Below are 19586 nucleotides of genomic sequence, written 5' to 3' on the forward strand. Positions count from 1 at the left end.
TTTACCAAACACTGTTGCTTGAGATGATTGCCTGTGTTATTGAGAGCATATTAGGATGTATAACAGGTATACTTCTTATATTTTAGAACTACATAAATGAGCTTCTTGAGTGGAGAGTGTCTTCTTTAATTCCAGTCATCTCTTGTTATCCTCAGGGGATTTGTTCAAAGAAGCCCCCTCCCCAGTACCAAAATTCGTGGTTGTTCAAGTTCATTATGTAAAATGGCATAGTATTTGCATATAAACAGTGCACATCCTCCCATATACTCAAATAATCTCTAAATTACTTATAATATCTAATACAGTATAAGTGGTTGTCATACTATATTATTTTTAAATTTCTATTATGTTTTTATTAAAAAATGTTTTTTTCCTTTTTATCTACAGTTGGTTGAATATAATAAATTGTCAGTTAGGCACCTTTTTCTTCCTGGTGAAGAATGTGGTTATCATAATCTCCTAAGATTTTACTTTCTTGTTTTTAGAAATCAAGATATTGTAGAAGGAACTGGAGTTTAGTAAACTATAATAGAGATTAGAATTCTGCAAATCTGACAAGATTTGTATTTCAAGGCTGGGCAGCGCGTGCGTCTCACGCCTGTAATCCTGTAATCCCACCACTTTGGGAGGCTGAGGTGGGTCAGATCATCCGAGGTCTGGAGTTCAAGACCAGCCTGGCCAACATGGTGAAACCCTATCTGTACTAAAAATTACAAAAATTAGCTGGGCATGGTGGCATGTGCCTATAATCTCAGCTACTCAGGAAACTGAGGCCGGAGAATTGCTTGAACCCAGGAGGCGGAGGCCGTGGTGAGCCAAGATTGTGCCACTGTACTCCCCAGCCTGGGCAATAGAGAGAGACTTTGCCTTTTAAAAAAAAAAAATTGTATTTCATTCCTATGTCACTTTAAATTTTGATAAATGATTTAGAGACACATGGTTTTCACATCTTAAAAATTGTCTAAAGTGAAGCCAATTGCAGGTACAGTGGTGCATGCCGATAATCCCAGCTATTTGGGAGGCTTAGCAGGAGGATTCCTTGATTCCAGCTTGGGCAACATAGGAAGATCCTGTCCCTTTAAAAAAATGGTCTAAAGTGAAATCCTCGTGTCTAGAAACAGATAAAAAGAAAGCTATTAAGGAGTAGGGGGCTGCTCTCTCTCTCCTGTTTTATGCTTGGATGGTAAAGGGGTTCCTTGGAGCCCAGTTTACAAACAAGTGATACAGATGATCGTATATAAAGCATTTCAGAATGATAGACTACTGACTTAATTTTAGTAGTACAGACAAAAATAAAAAGTTCATAAAAATGTTCTTAAATACCAAAGTCACAAACAGCTGAGTTTAGAGCCCCTTGGAAATCTGTGAATTTGAGAAAGCCTTAAATTTAGTACTTTGTTGTAACGATGTGTTTTCTCTTGGAAATGATGGTATCTAGCTGTCATTTATCTCAGTCTTTCATTATCCAGATGAGTATATATGTGCATCTGGACATGTGAGTTGTAAGTTCATGTTAATAATTCTTCATCATTCCTCATTATTCCCCTAGGAACATTCCAATTTTGGAATGATTAAGAAGGTCTTATATTTAGTCTCTTCCCTGGAAGTAAGCATGGGATAAGCAAAATTTCCAAATTGAAGTAATCTATATATGTGTTCTGTTAGGTGGGAATACACTATAGCAAAACTTTGGGATTAGTTGATCAGTGCAGTCAAATTTTAGTCTGTATTTTCAAACATTAAAATGTTGCTACTGTCAAGCCAGATAAAGGATAGACAATCCTTTGTTGATTTCTGTTTAAATTCTCAATCTGGACATATATGTGTCTTTTTGCACTTAAATGCCCTCTGGGATGTGATTGGTTTCCTTTAACCTTCCAAGCTTGGTTCCCACCCTCTTCTGGCATCCCTCTGTGTTTAGCTACAGAAATCTTTTTGCTCTTTGTCTTTCCCCAGAGACTGTGGTTCTGAATATGAGTGTATATTTCTCTGTAATCATAAAGAACATTGAATCTACACTTTGAGCAGATGAAGGCCATCAGTCAATAGTTGTAATGTTGGTAGTTCTTTTTGAGAAGTGTAACATCAGTTATAACACATAAGTTTATTAGGTGACTTGTATTTAAATCCAAATGCATGAAATTCATAGAATGAACGAATAGCTTTTTAGCAGAGACATGTGTACTAGAGATATTTCATTTTCCTCTTAAGAAAAACAGCAGCACAATCATGATGATGGCAACTGACATTTGACCTCATTTTCTGGAACGTCATAGAAAGTGGTACACAGAGGGCTGGATGCAGCGCCTCACGCCTGTAATCCTAGCACTTTGGGAGGCCGAGGTAGGCAGATCACTTGAGGTCAGAAGTTTGAAACCATGCTAGCCAACATGGTGAAACCCTATCTCTTCTAAAAATACAAAAAAGCTAGCCAGGCGTGATGGCAGGCACCTGTAATCCCAGCTACTCAGGAGGCTGAGGCAGGAGAATCGCTTGAACCTTGGAGGCAGAGGTTGCAGTGAGCCGAGATAGTGCCACTGCACTCCAGCCTGGACAACAGAGAGAGACTCTGTCTCAAAAAAAAAAAAAAAAACTGTTGACCCAGTGTTTCAGAAGAAGCTACAAATCTTTAGTTATGTGTAAAAAAGCTGCAAGTTAAAAATATTGGCAATTAATTTCATTAACAAAGTAGCACTCTGCCAGTCAAAGAAAACTCACTAGATTTAACTTCAGTTTTACTAGTTTTCAATTTTGACATCAATCTAGATAAATACAGAATCATGTCTGGTTAGAAGACTACAGATGAGACAGCCATCTGCGTAAGAATTTAGGATTAAACAGTAAATACTGTAGTACTGGACTTAGAGTACCTGCTTTGAGTTAGATATAATCGCTTATGCTGTGGATAGCCAAGCCTTTCCCTATCACCGAGGGAAGTCCCAGTCTCTGTAAAGGGAAACAGAAGACCCGTTACTAAGACCTGACTGGTGCAGAGGTGACCAAGTGGGGCAGAATTGTAGCACAGATATCAGAAACCCATTAATGGTGGTGGTACATGTAAAATAGAACAGGGAGGAGGTTTAAAACTTTGACTTGGAATCAGACATACTGGGTTTCAAGTCTCGGTTCCACTGCTTAGCTTTGTAACTTTAGCCCAATTACTTTATCCCAGGGCATTACCTTCTACATTTAAAAAGTAAAACCTATCAAACAGAGAGGATTAAATGAGACAAAATGTTTAAAAATTGTTTAAGTTCACTGTGTGGTGCACAATGAGTATTCAGCAAATATCTGTTATTAGTATTGCAATTATTTCAGGAGGCACAGAGAATGACTGGAAGAATGTGGGAAGGCTTTACCGCAGAGACGCCATTTGATCTAACTTTCATGGGTATTCACAAAATGAAAGGGAAAGGGGTATTTAGACAGAGGAACAGCATGTGCAAAAATGGGAAATTAGATGAAGGGAGGCTATTATTATATTTCAGGTGAGAAATTAGTTGAAGGAGAGGAAACCAGTTGGAGAGATGTTTAGCAATTAATTATTAACTAGATAAGGACTCTAAAAAGGATGACCATATAGTTTACCATCTAAATTGGGGCAATTGTGGAAATGAGTGGCAATGCTATTGTTAATGCCAGCACAGCAGGCATAATCAGTACGGCACATGTAAATGGGGATGTAAGTTTTCTCTAGATGTAAGGGAGAGAGAGAGTCAGGGATGCCTCTTCATGTTTAAAAATACCTCTTTTGTGGTGAAACGTAATATTGAGTATACATGGGGAAGTTTAAAGAGGGGGATAATGAGTTTTATTTTGGCAAGCAGTCAAGCCATTGTGATTTTTATCTAATTTGGTCTTGAGGTCTCTCTGTCAAGAATGGCCATAAACCAGGATGGCCACTCTCTAAGAGAGCCCTGACCAGGTAAAAGTTACATTTGGGTGTGTTTGTCAGATAAGACATAATGAGGAAGTGAAACCAAAATGCATGAAACAGAAAAAAATTTACTACTTCCTAATCCCAGAGAGGTTTACAGTGGTGATGGGAGACTGATAGGGGAGCTCTGAAGACATCAGGGAACTCAGGTGGAGAGAGAGAGAAGGAAGACTTGTGGGACTGACTGTCCCTTTATTAAGGTCCATGTCCTCCGTTAGGCTTCCTCACTGGAGTTATGGATTTGCTAGTTTGAAGAAAACACTCTCCAAGGGTGAACTTATTTACATGAGTCTGGTGTTAACCATTAGGTTGTATCATGGTCAGCAGCTATGAGATGTGTTGTGTTCTGGATCAGTGAGATGAGGAACAAACGGCCTCTTTCACAAGCAACTACACAGGAAGGAAACATCTGAACTAGGCCAAAGGAGAAAGGGTACAACTGGGTTTCAAAAACATATGCCAGACCTAAAAGTGGATGCTGAGGGAGCAATTATATTTCATTTGTGACACAAGCTATGAGCTAATTGAGGGAAACTGCATTGGGTTTCTGTGAGGAGAATGGAGAAGAGAAACAAATTTTTGCTGCTGCTGTTTTTACCCTAATAAGAAGTAGACAGAATTTCAAACTGTTCTTCATAAGTCTTAAAATTTTCTGTGGGCTAACTAGTAGAGATATTCTCACATATTTAGGAAATATGCATACGTGTATATACATGTTCCCGTACAGAGAATCACAGTGCATAGATGGAGGTGCATGACTGGTATCATGGAGCACTAGAACACTTGCTGCTGGTTTTCACTCTGTTACTTAGATTTATAACCTTGGGTCAGAACGTTAAGTTCTTAAAACCCCTATTTTTTCATCTGTAAAATGAGGAATTGTACGAAATAATCTGAGAGTTCCCTTTTAGTTCTTACCTATTAAAGTGGGAAAGAAGGAAGAATTTTGTTACTCGCTCAGTATCAAATATCTCAGCTCTTCATGATGACAATAATGCATAAGGAATATCCCTGTATTTAGAAATAAGCTAGCTATTATGCCTGATAGTCTTCGTGGAAACCCTGTAGGGTAAAAATAAATACATGATGCCATGTCAAAATTGTCTACTTCCGAAGGGGATGAGTGGTGGATCAAAAATCACTTTTTTTAAAATTTTATTTAAGATGGAGTCTCACTCACTTTGTCACCTGGGTTAGAGTGCAAGTGCAGTGGCACAATCTCGACTCACTGCAACCTCGGCCTCTTAAGTAGCTGGAATTACAGGCACGTGCCACCATGCTGGCTCATTTTTGTATTTTTAGTAGAGACAGGGTTTCATCATGTTGACCCAGACTGGTCTCGAATGCCTGATCTCAAGTGATCTGCTCGCCTCAGCCTCCCAAAGCTCTGAGATTACAGGCATGAGCCACCATGCCCGGCCGAAGATCACTTAATTTTAAAAAATGAATTATGTACCTTTCTTCTTGATATACTCTTTTCCCCCCCGCTTCTAGAATTATTCTTGTAATGAAACACAGTTGTAACATGGGAGAGAGTCCTATGCTATGGGGCTTTGGGGTAGGAAATTATGGATTGATAGCATATCTTAGGCAAGATACAATTTCTCCTACCATTTGGGAAAATTAGTAAAGTCAGCAGGTTTTTCAGTCTTTTGTTGAGCTGCTTATGAAGTTGATACCTGCAAACCTTAAATTCCATGACCATTTATTAATTACAATTGACCCTTGAACAAAATGGGTTCATTCACATGATAATTTTTTTCAGTAAATATATTGGAAAATGTTTTGGACATTGTGATAACTTGAAAACTCCCAGATGACATACTGCCTAAAATTATCAAAAAAAGAAAAATTTAGATATGTCATGGATGCATAAAATATATGTAGTCTATGTTTTCATTTAGTGCCATAAAATATATGCAAATCTATTATAAAAGTTAAAGTTTATCAAAACTTAGGTACACAAATACAGACCATATATGATGCCATTCGCAATTGAGAGAAGTGTCAACAGACATAAATACGCAATCTGGACATGGTGGTGCACGCCTGTAATCCCAGCACTTTGGGAAGTCGAGGTGGGAGGGTTGCTTCAGCCCAGGAGTATGAGACCAGCCTGGGCAACATAGCAAGACCATGTCTCTCAAAAAATAAATGAATAAATAAAAGAGGCAATATTACATCCTAACTTCATAAAATTAACTGTAGTACATACTGTACTAATGTAATTTTATAGCCACCTCCTGTTGCTATTTTAGTGAGCTCAAGCGTTGAGAGTATCTGCTTAAAATACCCTGTGACACTAATCATCTCCAGATGAGCAGTTCACTCTCTTGTAAATTGTGCCTCATAGTAAATAGTGATCTCTCTTTGTTCTTGCATATTTTTTCATCGTGTTTAGTGCATTGCCATAAACCTTGAATAACACCATGGGACCTATACAGAGTGCCACCAGTGATGCTGGCAGTACTTCCAAGAAGCAGAGAAAAGTGCTAACTTTACAAGAAAAAGTTGAATTGCTTGGTATCTACCATAGATCGAAGTCTGCTGCTGTGGTTGACCATTTTAGACAGATGATTTATTTTATAAACAGATGATGTAAACTTATGGTATTGATGAATACAGTATAGTGTTGTAAATGTATTTTATCTTCCTAATGGTTTTCTTAAACACATTTTCTTCTAGCTTACATTATTGTAAGAATATAGTATATAATAAAACATACATACATACTGAGAAAAAATATGTTTTATCGGTAAGGCTTTCAGTCAACAGTAGGCTGTTATTAGTTAAGTTTTTGGGGAGTCAAAAGTTATACACAGATTTTTAACTGTGTGGGGTCAGTTCCTCTAGCTCCTGAATTGTTCAAGGGCCAACTGTAGTTCATTCCATGGTTTAGCAGTAATAGTTTCCTAGAATTGGGTCTATAGCTTTGGTTATGATATTCATGTTATAAGTTGATATGTGCAGTAAGTAGTTACATTCCTGCATGAAAAATTTGAAGGTGATACCTAGTATATTGTAAACAAACCCAATCTTTCAAAATTTCATTTTGTCATCTCAGTCATAGGCACTGATAAATTAATGGCATTCTGTACCTTAAAGCATACGGGTGTGGTTTTGTTTTAGTGGTGACTACGATAAAAATAGTGGTTACTAAATTAAATTATATTGTTCTTTATCTTTAATGAAATAACTTATCATTAGTAACCTCCCTTGACTTAAAAATGGTGCTTTTCAATAATATGTAAAGCCTTGTAGACTTTAAATAGGTATCTAAACTGGGGTGGGTTCTCTCAAAAGTTTTTAAATGGGACATTTGAAAAGTGTCCTATTCTGTTCATCATGATGAACAGAGATCCTTGCTTTGTTATGATGTTTCATAGTTTAAAATGAATTTGTATACAATATATGGTTTGATAGAGGAAATAAGACCTAATGTTTGGTAGATCAGTAGGGTGACTATAGTTTATAATAATCCGTTGTACAGTTTGAAATAGCTAGAAGAGAAGAATTCAAATGCTCCTACCATAAAGAAAAGACAAATATTTATCTTCAAATTATATAAGTACATTAAATTTTTACGTGTACACTAAAGCTGTGTACATCTGTTATGCAGTAATAAAAATTATTATTTTTTTGAGATGGAGTACTTGCCCTGTCACCAGGCTGGAGTGCAGTTGTGCGATCTTGGCTCACTGCAACCTCTGTCTCCCTGGTTCAAGTGTTCTCCTGCCTCAGCCTCCTGAGTAGGGGGGATACAGGCATGCGCCACCATGCCCAGCTAATTTTTATATTTTTAGTAGAGAAGGGATTTCACCATGTTGGCCAGGATGGTCTCAATCTCCTGACCTCGTGATCCACCCGCCTCGGCCTCCCAAAGTGCTGGGATTACAGGCGTGAGCCACCACACCCGGCCAATAAAAACTATTTTGAAAGAATTTGCACACAGACCATCAAAGGTTCCTACTTAGATTTGTAGAGCAAGGTTGTTTATTTCATCAGGTCTGTCTCCAACATGGTTTTTAAAAAATGTGTTATTTTTAAATACATCTGAGATTCTCCAGCTTCAATGCCTGTAGGAATTTCCTAAAGCAAGCAAGAAAAGAATATTTGATTTACAGCTATTTTGAAATACTTAACCTTCTTTGAGAAGCCAGTGGAGCAAGTATGTTTTAAGTTGCTTGGGTATCCCAATAAAAATAAGCCTATGGGATACATTAGTAAAATTAAATTTTGTGTTTTTCTTTTGACCTGTTTTCTCATAATTCTTCATCAATTTATGTGAATGCTTTTGCTTTTATAGTGATTTAATTTTACCTTGAATGCTGTAAACCAGAATCCTAATTATAAAGAAAGTGTGACTTAGATTTTTGTGTGTGTGACAGTTCCTGTTCCTACTGCCTACATTGGACGTTGAGCAACGGTATTAGAACTTGTAGCCATCCGACAACTATGATAGTTGTAAGTGATCACAAAAAGTTCTGTGAAAGATCACAAGAAACTATCAGGCTTAGTCTTTTATTTAAAATATATTTTCAAACTTAAAATAACTTTATACAAATGATAGGTCTTCATTGGAAAAGAGTAGTAAAGAAGGAAATCTTAATCCTAACTCTTGTTAGCAAGAATTAACCATTGTTAACTTTTGTTAGAATATCTTTTCAGATATCTTTTAGTGCATGTGCATATATACATATACATCTCTGTGTGTGTGTGTGTGTGTGTGTGTGTGTGTGTGTATATATATATATGTTTTTATAATTAGAGACAGAGTCTCACTCTGTTCCCCAGGCTGGAGTGCAGTGGCATGATCATAGCTCAAACATATAATTTAATACTTATGGAAGCCGTTTTATAAACTAGCATTTTTTTCAGTGATCACATAGAAATGTTTATGTTTGATTATATTAAAATGTCTATATGACATGCCTTTGTTTTAATGTACCATAGTTTATTTACATGACGGGTATTCATATTGTTTCTTGTTTGTCACTATATTAACAATGCTATGATGAACAACTTTGTTTGCTTATTTTTGGGTTACTGTGTTGTCATTTTCTACCTTCCAGAAATGTACCAGTTAATCTCTTACCCAGCAGTGTAAGAGAATACTCTTTTCCCTATATAATTGCTTATCTGACAGAATAAAAAACAAGATCTTGTTTAATTTTTGTGTATTCTTATGAAGTTAAGAAGTTTTTGATGTTCACCAGTTATTTGTGGGTATATGAATTGTGTGTTGTACACATGTCTTTTGAGTGATGATTTTTGTCTGATAGATTTATAAGAGTGATTTACATGTTAAATAAATCCTTTGACAGATGTTGAAATGTTTTTCTTGTTTGATGATTGTGTTTTAGCTTTGTTAATCATGCCTTCTGTTATATGGAATTGTTAAATTTTCTGTTTTATTTATTGTTTTTGAGACGGGGTCTTGTCTGTTGCCCTGGCTAGAGTGCTGTGACACAGTCACAGCTCACTGCAACCTTGACATCCTGGGCTCAAACAATCCTCCCACCTCCTGCCTCAGCCTTCTGAGTAACTGGGACTACATGCACATGCCACCACGCCTGGCTAATGTTTTTTATTTTCAGTAAAGATAAGGTCTCGCTGTGTTGCCCAGGCTGGTCTCAAACTCCTGAATTCAAGCGATAATCCTGCCTCAGCCTCCCATATTTCTGCTACGAGCCACTGCACCAGCTGAATTTTTTTTCTTTTTCTTTTTTGAGACAGAGTCTCTGTCGCCCAGGCTGGAGTTCAGTGGCACGATCTTGGCTCACTGCAACCTCCGCCTCCTGGATTCAAGCAGTTCGCCTGTCTCAGCCTCCTGAGTAGCTGGGATTACAGGTGCCTGCCACCATGCCCGGCTAATTTTTGTATTTTTAGTAGAGACAGGGTTTTGGCATGTTGGCCAGGCTGGTCTTGAACTCCTGACCTCAGTTGATCTGCCCACTTCAACCTCACAAAGTGCTGGGATTACAGGCATGAGCCACCGTGCCCAGCCAGAATTTATTTTTGATATGTACACTTATATATCAAAATGCACTTAGGTTAGTTCCACATCTTTGCAATTGTGAATTGTACTGCTGTAAACGTATGTTTGCAAATCTCTTTTTCATATAATGACTTCGTTTCCTTTGTGTAGATACCCAGTAGTGGGGTTGCTGGATCAAATGGTAGATCTACTTTTAGCTCTTTAAGGAATCTTTGTACTGTTTTCCATAGAGGTTATGCATTCTCACCAGTTTTACATTCCCACCAGCAGTGTATAAGCATTCCCTTTTCCCCACATCCACACCAGCATCTATTGTTTTTTGACTTTTTAATAATGGCCATTCTTGCAGCAGTAAGATGGTATCGCTTTGTGGTTTGAATTTGCATTTCCATGATCATTAGTGATGTTAAGCATTCTTTCATATTGTTTGTAGGCCAATTTATGTATCTTCTTTTGAGAAATGTCTATTCATGTCCTTTGCTCACTTTTTGATGGGATTATTATTATTATTATTGTTGATTTGTTTGAGTTCCTTGTAGATTTCTGGATGCCAGTCCATCAGATGTGTAGTTTGCATCTCTATGGGTTGTCTTTTTACTCTATTGCTTCTTTAGCTGTGCAGGTTTTTAGTTTAATTAGGTTTCATTTATTTATTTGTGTTTTTGTTGCATTTGCTTTGGGGTCTTAGTCATGAATAATTTGCCTGGGCTGATGTCTAGAAGAGTTTTTGCAATGTTATCTTCTAGAATTTTTCCAGTTTCAGGTCTTATATTTAAGTCTTTGATCTATCTTGAGTTGATTTTTGTATAAGGTGAGAAATAGGGATCCAGTTTCAGTCTTTTACATGAGGTTTGCCAGTTTTTCCAGCACTATTTGTTAAATAGGGTGTCTATTCCCCAATTTATGTTTTTGTATGCTTTGTTGAAGATCAGTTGGCTGTACTTTATTGGCTTTATTTCTGGGTTCTTTATTCTGTTCCATTAGTTTATGTGCCTACTTTTATACCAGTACCATGTTGTTTTGTTTACTGTAACCTTGTATAATTTGAAGTAATGTGATGCTCACAGATTTCTCCTTTTTGCCTAGGATTGCTTTGGCTACTTGGGCCCTTTTTTGGTTCCTTATGAATTTTAGGATTGTTTTTTCTGATTCTGTGAAACATGTTGGTATTTTGATGAGAATTACATTGAATCTGTAGATTGCTTTTAGTATAGTATGGCCATTTTCACAACATTGATTCTTCCAGTCTATGATTATGGGATGCATTTCCATTTGTTTATGTCATCTGTGATTTCTTTCAGTAATGTTTTGTATTTCTCCTTGTAGAGATCTTTCACCTCCTTGGTTAAGTATATTCCTAGGCATTTCATTTTATTTGTGCAGCTGTCATGAAAGGTATTGAATTCTTGATTTAATTCTCAGTTTGGTCGTTGTTGGTGTATAGCAGTGCTGCTGATTTGTGTCCATTGATTTTGTAACCTGAGACTTTACTGAACTCCTTTATCAAATTTAGGAGTCTTTTGAAGGAGTCTCTAGGGTTTTCTTTTTTTTTTTTTTTTTTTTTTGAGGCGGAGTCTCGCTTTGTCGCCCAGGCTGGATCTCAGCTCACTGCAAGCTCCGCCTCCCGGGTTCACACCATTCTCCTGCCTCAGCCTCTGAGTAGCTGGGACTACAGGCGCATACCACCACACCCAATTAATTTTTTGTATTTTTAGTAGAGACGGGATTTCACCGTGTTAGCCAGGATGGTCTCGATCTCCTGACCTCGTGATCCACCCACCTCGGCCTCCCAGAGTGCTGGGATTACAGGCGTGAACCACCATGCCTGGCAGGGTTTTCTAGGTATACAATTATATCATCTGCCAACAGCGATAGTTTGACTTCCTCTTTTCCAATTTGGGTGCCCTTTATTTCTTTCTCTTACTTAATTGCTGTAGCTGGAACATCCAAAACTATGTTGAATAGAGGTGGTGAAAGTAGGTATCCCTGTCTTGTTCCTGTTGTCAGGGAGAATACTTTCAACTTTTTCTCATTCAGTGTGATATTGACTGTGGGTCTATCATATATGGATTTTACTATTTTGAGGTAAGTCCCTTTTATGCCCACTTAGTTGAGGATTTTATCATAAATGGATGCTGGATTTTGTTGAATGCTTTTTCAGCATCTATTGAGATGGTCATATGGTTTTTGTTTATAATTCTTTTTATGTGATGTATCACATTTATTGACTTACATATGTTAAACCATCCCTGCATCCTTGAAATAAAACCCACTTGATCATGATAAATTATCTTTTTGATGTGCTGTTGCATTTGGTTAGCTAGTATTTTGTTGACAGTTTTTACATCTGTGTTCATCATGGAAATTGGTCTGTAGTTTTTGTTTTTTTGTGTGTTCTTTCCTGGCTTAGGTATCAGGGTGATACTGGCTTCACAGAGTGATTTAGGGAGGATTCTCTCTTTCCCAATCACTTGGAATAGTTTCAGTAGGATTGGTATCAATTCTTCTTTGAATGTCTGGTAGAATATAGCCATGAATCCATCTGGTCCCAGGCTTTTTTTGTGTGTTGCAAATTTAAAAATCTGATTCAATCTTGCTGCTTGTCATTGGTCTGTTCAGGGTTTCGCTTTCCTCCTGATTTAATGTAGGAGTGTGGTATGTTTCCAGGAATTTATCCATTTCCTTTAGGTTTTATAGTTTGTATGCATAAAGTTGTTCATAGTAGTCTCAAGTGATCTTTTTTATTTCTCTGGTGTCTGTTGTAGTGTCTCCAGTTCCATTTCTAATTGAGCTTATTTGGATCTTCTCTCTTTTCTTGGTTAATCAAGTGAATGGGCTATCTATTTTTTCAAAGAACCAGTGTTTTATTTCATTGATCTTTTGTAATGCTTTTTTTGTTTGAATTTTATTTAGTTTTGCTGCAATTTTTATTTTTCTTTTTTTTTTTTCTTGAGACAGAGTCTTGTTTAGTTTGTGCTTGTGCTTGTTTTTCTAATTCCTTGAGGTACACACACATTAGGTTGTCAGTTTGTGCTCTTTCAGACTTTTTGATGTAGGCATTTAGTGCTGCAAACTTTGCTCTTGGCACTTCTTTTGCTGTACTCCAGAGGTTTTGATAATTTGTGTCATTATCATTTGATTCAGATAATTTTTCCATCTTGATTTCATTATTAACCCAGATATCATTTAGAAACAGATTATTTAATTTCCATGTATTTGTATAGTTTTGAGGGTTCCTTTTGCCTCCAAGAACTTTAAAAATCATTTTTCTTAAGCCATCAAGCTTTTATTTTGAGTGTCTGGGTTTCCTCTCATCATTTCTGACCTTGGCAACCTTTCATTGCTTTCAAGGAGTCCATATTCATAGAATTTTTGAAGTGTATATGGGGATTATGGGAACTACAAGATGTGATTTGAGTGGGGACACAGTCAAACCATATTAGTATAGGATTAATTAGTATAGAAAGAACTGATCTATGTGGCTGATGACCGTTGTAGTCCTTTATCCTATAATTCCTGCCTTAGAGTTCAGTGGAATTATTGTTACTATTATATTATTGCTATGGTCATTATTTATTTTTTTATTGCCTTTGTATGAAAGGAGGTGCTTGTTATGGCATGTCATATATTATTATATTATGAGAACACTTCAGAACTTCAGGTTAGATACCTAATTTTTGACTTGATCTCTGTACTCAGGTATTTCACAAGCACTTCAACCTCAAAACTGGAGTTCATGGTTTTCCTCTAACCAAACCTATGATTTCCAAACCTTATGTCTCCTCCAGTGTTCCCTTTCTCAGACTGGCCCCTATCTCAGAAACCAGAAACCTAATGTTTTTCTTTTTACCCCTCTGTCCTCATAGATCCCCTCTCTACCATGTCTCATCAGTTACCTAATCAAGCCCAGTCAGTTTAAGTAAAATTCAGTCACTGCCCCCCATTATTACCACCAAAATTATTGCCCTTGGACTACTGAAGTTACTTTGAAAACTGTTTTCTTGTGACTGCTGATTCCTTGCTCTAGTTCATTCTCCATGCAGTGGTCAGAATTATCTTTATAAAATATCAGCCAGGTGTGATGGCTCATGCCTGTAATCTCCACATTTTAGGAGGCTGAGGCGGGAGGATTACTTGAGCCCAGGAGTTCAAGACCAGCCCAGGCAAAATACTGGGACCCCAACTCTACAAAAAATAGAAAAAAAATCGCTGGGCATGTTGGTACACACCTGTGGTCCTAGCTGCTTTAGGAGGCTGAGGTGAGAGGAACACTTGAACTCAAGAGGTCGAGGCTGCAGTGAGCTGTGATTGCGCCACTGCACTCCAGCCAGGGTGACAGAGTGAGATTCTGTCTCAAAAAAAAAAAGAAAAAGAAAAAATACCTACAAAATAAAACACAAATCTGATTATATCACATTGCTGCTTAAAACCTGGCCCTGGCTTCCCATTGCTATGGGGATAAAGACCAAAACTCTTGGTCTGGCCTGTAAGGCCCATCTGCCTGGCTCCTGCCTGCCTCATTTCACACCAGATTCCTCTGTTTTTTCTGCATCCCTCTTACCTTTTACATAAGGTAGGTGATCACGGAATACTTTTCCTTTTAGAGCTTTCATACATGTGTTCTCTCTGCATGAGATGCGTCTACCTGCCCTTCTTCCTACATGCCAACATTCACATTGATTATTTGAAACTCAGCCTGAATGTTGCTTACTCAGAATATCTTCCTCACACACATCACAGTCAGAACCCCAGATTATGGGTCATCTTTGTACTCTTACTTCCCCAGTAAAGCATTTGTACTTATGGTAATTAAATGATTAATTTTGTGGTTTATGCCATATGTTTCCTTTGTTAGAATGTAAGCTCCATGAACCCAGGAATTTTGTCTTAGCCTTGAGTGGGTTCATAGTGTTTTGTGCAAGTTAAACATCAGGAGGAAATACGCATATATTGACACACACATTTCTAATGAGAGAATGGGAGAAATTCCTCCTTAAGAAAGAAGCATGTTTTGGTACTTTTTCCTGGCATTGTTAAATATACTATTGTTTTGCTGCTGCTTTTTTTTTGAGACGGAGTCTCACTCTGTTGCCTAGGCTGGAGTGCAGTGGCACGATCTCGGCTCACTGCATCCTCCGTCCCCTGAGTTCAAACAATTCTTCTGCCTCAGCCTCCCGAGTAGCTGGGATTATAAGTGCCTGCCACCGCGTCCAGCTAATTTTTGTATTTTTAGTAGAGACGGGGTTTCACTGTCTTGGCCAGACTGGTCTTGAAATCTTAACCTCGTGATCCACCCACCTCAGCCTCCCAAAGTGCTGGGATTACAGGCATGAGCCACCGTGCCTGGCCTTTGTTTTGTTTCTTAACCTTCATGGTGTTTCTCAGTGGAGGCTATACTTGTTCATCCACATATTTTATATGTGTTAAATACATGAGGTATTTATACAGGATGATGATTATGATTATTATTATTATTATTATTTTGAGACGGAGTCTTGCTCTGTCACCCAGGCTGGAGTGCAGTGGCCGGATCTCAGCTCACTGCAAGCTCCGCCTCCCGGGTTTACGCCATTCTCCTGCCTCAGCCTCCCGAGTAGCTGGGACTACAGGCACCCGCCACCTCGCCCGGCTAGTTTTTTGTGTTTTTTAGTAGAGACGGGGTTTCACCGTGTTAGCCAGGATGGTCTCGATCTCCTGACCTCGTGATCCACCCGTCTCGGCCTCCCAAAGTGCTGGGATTACAGGCTTGAGCCACCGCGCCTGGCCTATACAGGATTATTTTAAAGTCATTGAATGGTATTCTTATGATAACAGTAAATCAACTTTTTGCTTATATTTATGTAACTATTTGAAGTCTCTGGCTTTCTCTAAATCAATTATAATAGAGCTCAGCGAATATTTTCTGTAGTGGGCCAGATAGTAAATATTTTAGACTTTGCAACCATATTGTCTCTTTTAGCACTCTTCAATTCTGCCATTGTGGCACAAAAGCAGTTATAGATAATATATAAATGGATGGGTGTGTCTCTTCCAATAACATGTTATTTATGGGCACCAAAATTTGAATTTTGTATAATTTTCATGTGTCAAGAAATACTGTTTATCTCTTGCTTCCCCCGCCAACATTTGAAATTGTAGAAACTTACCTTGTGGGCAGTATAAAATCAGGTATATGGCCCCAGGGGCATAGTTGTTGACCCTTGTCTATGACCACCTCTGTAAGTATTCTATCATTTATGTGATTAAAATAGAAGACAAAATAAGGTGACCCCCTTTCTGGGCAAAACAATGTCCCTTTGTAAAGAAAAATGGGCCAGGTGCGGTGGTTCAAGCCTGTAATTCCAGCACTTTGGGAGGCTGAGAAGGGCGGATCACGAGGTCAGGAGATCGAGACCATCCTGGCTAACACGGTGAAACCCCGTCTCTACTAAAAATACCAAAAACTAGCCGAGCAACGTGGCGAGCGCCTGCTGTCCCAGCTACTTGGGAGGCTGAGGCAGGAGAATGGCGTAAACCCGGGAGACGGAACTTGTAGTGAGCTGAGATCCGGCCACTGCACTCCAGCCTGGGCGGCAGAGCGAGACTCCGTCTCAAAAAAAAAAAAAAAGGAAAAATGAATTTTAAATTGTGGAAAGAAATATTTAAGAACAATTTTAGATTCTGTTGCCCGTTTACTTACTAGGTAAACATTATGTTTTTAAAAAACGAATTCCTCCAGTATGTGGGCCTAAGCTTACCATGATCTCTTGAGGTCAGTACTTTACATTTAGTATATAAATCTTTGAGTAGATTCTAAAGGAGAATTTATAAAGAATTTTTCTCAAACACTATCAGGAATCGACTATCTTACCATCCCTTAAACTCTTTTCATTCCAGTTTATAAGAGAAACATTTTGGCCGGGCGCGGTGGCTCAAGCCTGTAATCCCAGCACTTTGGGAGGCCGAGACGGGCGGATCACAAGGTCGGGAGATCGAGACCATCCTGGCTAACACGGTGAAAACCCATCTCTACTAAAAAATACAAAAAACTAGCCGGGCGTGGTGGCGAGTGCCTATAGTCCCAGCTACTCGGGAGGCTGAGGCAGGAGAATGGCATGAACCTGGGAGGCGGAGCTTGCAGTGAGCTGAGATCCGGCCACTGCACTCCAGCCTGGGCGACAGAGCGAGACTCCATCTCAAAATCAAAAAAAAAAAAAAAAGAGAAACATTTTATTTTTTTCCTTGTACCAATCAGAACCTTGATTTTGAAAAATTTGATGGGGGATTTTACCATTTACATAAATTATAAGCTGTTGCAAAGAGTTGCTAAATGACCCTGACCTTTTAACTCTGACTTCCTTAGCATCTTTATTGAGTTGTTTTATATTTTGATAGCAGTTGCCTTTCCAGAATGATTTTATAAGTTTTCATTCCCACCAATAGTGAATGTGACTAAAATACAGTGGCTTTGAAATTCCTTAAATATATTCTTAACCATCTAGCTTAGTTTCTTTATATGTATCAAAATGCACACAGCATTGGATGTGATGTTTTATGTCACAGTACTTGGTATGTTTCCTGATTGTTCTGACTTATTGATTAGTAAAATAGTTCATGATTATTTGAGCTTTGGGAAGATAAGAAACTTCTTTGTAATAGACGGGGTTTTTTTGTTTGTTTGTTTGTTTGTTTTTTTGGAGACGGAGCCTTGCTCTTGTCACCTTAACGCAATCTTGGCTCACTGCAACCTCCAACTCCCGGGTTCAAGCAATTCTCCTGCCTCAGCCTCCCGAGTAGCTGGAATTACAGGCACCTGCCACCACTCCCAGCTAATTTTTGTATTTTTGGTAGAGACGGGGTTTCATCATGTTGGCCAGGCTGGTCTCGAACTCCTGACCTCAGGTGATCTGCCTGCCTTGGCCTCCCAGAGTGCTGGGATTACAGGCATGAGCCACAGTGCCTGCCCTGGTTGAATTACTTCTTTAGGAGAGAAGAGATGAAATTAGTGGTTAAAATACAATTTGAGAAGATTATCCTAAATTAAAACTAATTCTGAACAAGATTAAAGTATTGAATTCTGGCCGGGCACAGTGGCTTATGCTTGTATTCCCAGCACTTTGGGATGCCAAGGCAGGCGGATCATGTGGTCAGGAGATAAAGACCACCCTGGCCAACATGGTGAAGTCCCGTCTCTACTAAAATACAAAAAACTAGTTGGGTGTGGTGGCACACACCTGTAGCCCCAGCTACTCAGGAGGCTGAGGCAAGGAAATCACTTGAACCTGGGAGGCGGAGGTTTCAGTGAGCCGAGGTTGTGTCACTGCTCTCCTGCCTGGTGACAGAGCAAGACTCTGTCTCAAAAAAAAAAAAAAAAAAAGTATTGAATTACATGTTAATATGTTATGATTTTATTAGTACTGCTGGAGGCTTATAAAATGATGAAGTTGAAGGAGACTGTAGGATCTTTAGTTCTACATTTCACTGCTGTGAAAACTGAGAAGTACTTTCCGAGCATTTTATGGATATATACTTGTGTACTGGATACTTGGATTTCAAATTGTAACTTAAACATATTATCTCATTCCTTTCTTAAGACTCTTTATACATAGATTCTTTTTAGGACTTTGTTAATTTTAAAATGTCCATCTTTTATATGATTGAAGGTATTTTAGATGGAAAAATCATTGACTCTAGTAGCCTTTTACTGTCTTAAACATCTTACTTTTTCTGTGAATGTCATTTTGTGACCTACTTTTAGCACTTAACCTGCCCCCCCCTTTTTATTTGGTTATTAATTTCCCAGGCGATTGGAGTAGTTAATATTTTTTTCCTTTCAGGTAAATGATACAACTTACAAATCTTTCTTTCCTGAGAAATGTGGATAACTGCTTAATGAATGCTAAATAACATGGAGTGTTTCCTTTGTTCCAGATCTGTTTTCAACCTGTAGAACTGAAAAATCGGTATTTTTATTTTTAGCTATGAACCTTTCTATTGAATTTCAGTAGTGCATTTTTTTTCCCACTGAAACTACGGATCCAGAGTAATTACGGCAGTGCTATTTTCTTTATTTGTCCCTGTGAAAACAGTAACTCTCCATTTTTTTATATAGAAATATAATTTTAGTAGTCTTCATTTAGAAGTAATTGTGGAATATGAACATTTTCACGGTCTAATGAATAGGTGAAAGGATAGCATTTTCACTATTTCTGTCTATTATTCCATACAATCCTTATATACTCAAATATAAATTTCATGTTGTACATTCTGAAAAGCATTGTTACTTAAATGATATCTATCATCCTAAATTGTATGTGTCCATTTCATTTTATATTCCCATTTTAAGTGACACCGACTTGAAAATATTTTTTATGAACTCTCACTTTTTAAGTGTCTCTATTTGCCCACACTTACCTACATCTTAATCTCCCCATCCCTATTCCTCAGAAGAAAAAGAAAAATAGAATTGTATAGGAGCTCTACTTTGATAGCACTGATATAATTCATTGTAGGATATTATAGATACCAAAAATATTGACCTTAGATCTCCGAGGAGAGACACTGCTTTGTTTTGTTGCTTGTGTAACCCTCAAATCCTGAATGAATACCTGCCTGGAATGTGATGTAGAATGAGTGTTCATGTCCTCTCTTGTGTAATTCTGTTCCTCTAAG

At 38.0% G+C, this 19586-nt stretch overlaps 1 protein-coding gene across 41 annotated transcripts in view; it reads left to right on the forward strand.

The window, feature by feature from the left end:
• LOC105483079 (eukaryotic translation initiation factor 4 gamma 3) overlaps positions 1-19586 on the forward strand; it is a 369254-nt gene that overhangs the window by 210594 nt on the left and 139074 nt on the right. The gene's annotated exons all lie outside the window — the stretch shown is intronic.

Source organism: Macaca nemestrina, chromosome 1, assembly GCF_043159975.1.
Source record: "Macaca nemestrina isolate mMacNem1 chromosome 1, mMacNem.hap1, whole genome shotgun sequence".
Lineage (NCBI taxonomy): Eukaryota > Metazoa > Chordata > Mammalia > Primates > Cercopithecidae > Macaca > Macaca nemestrina.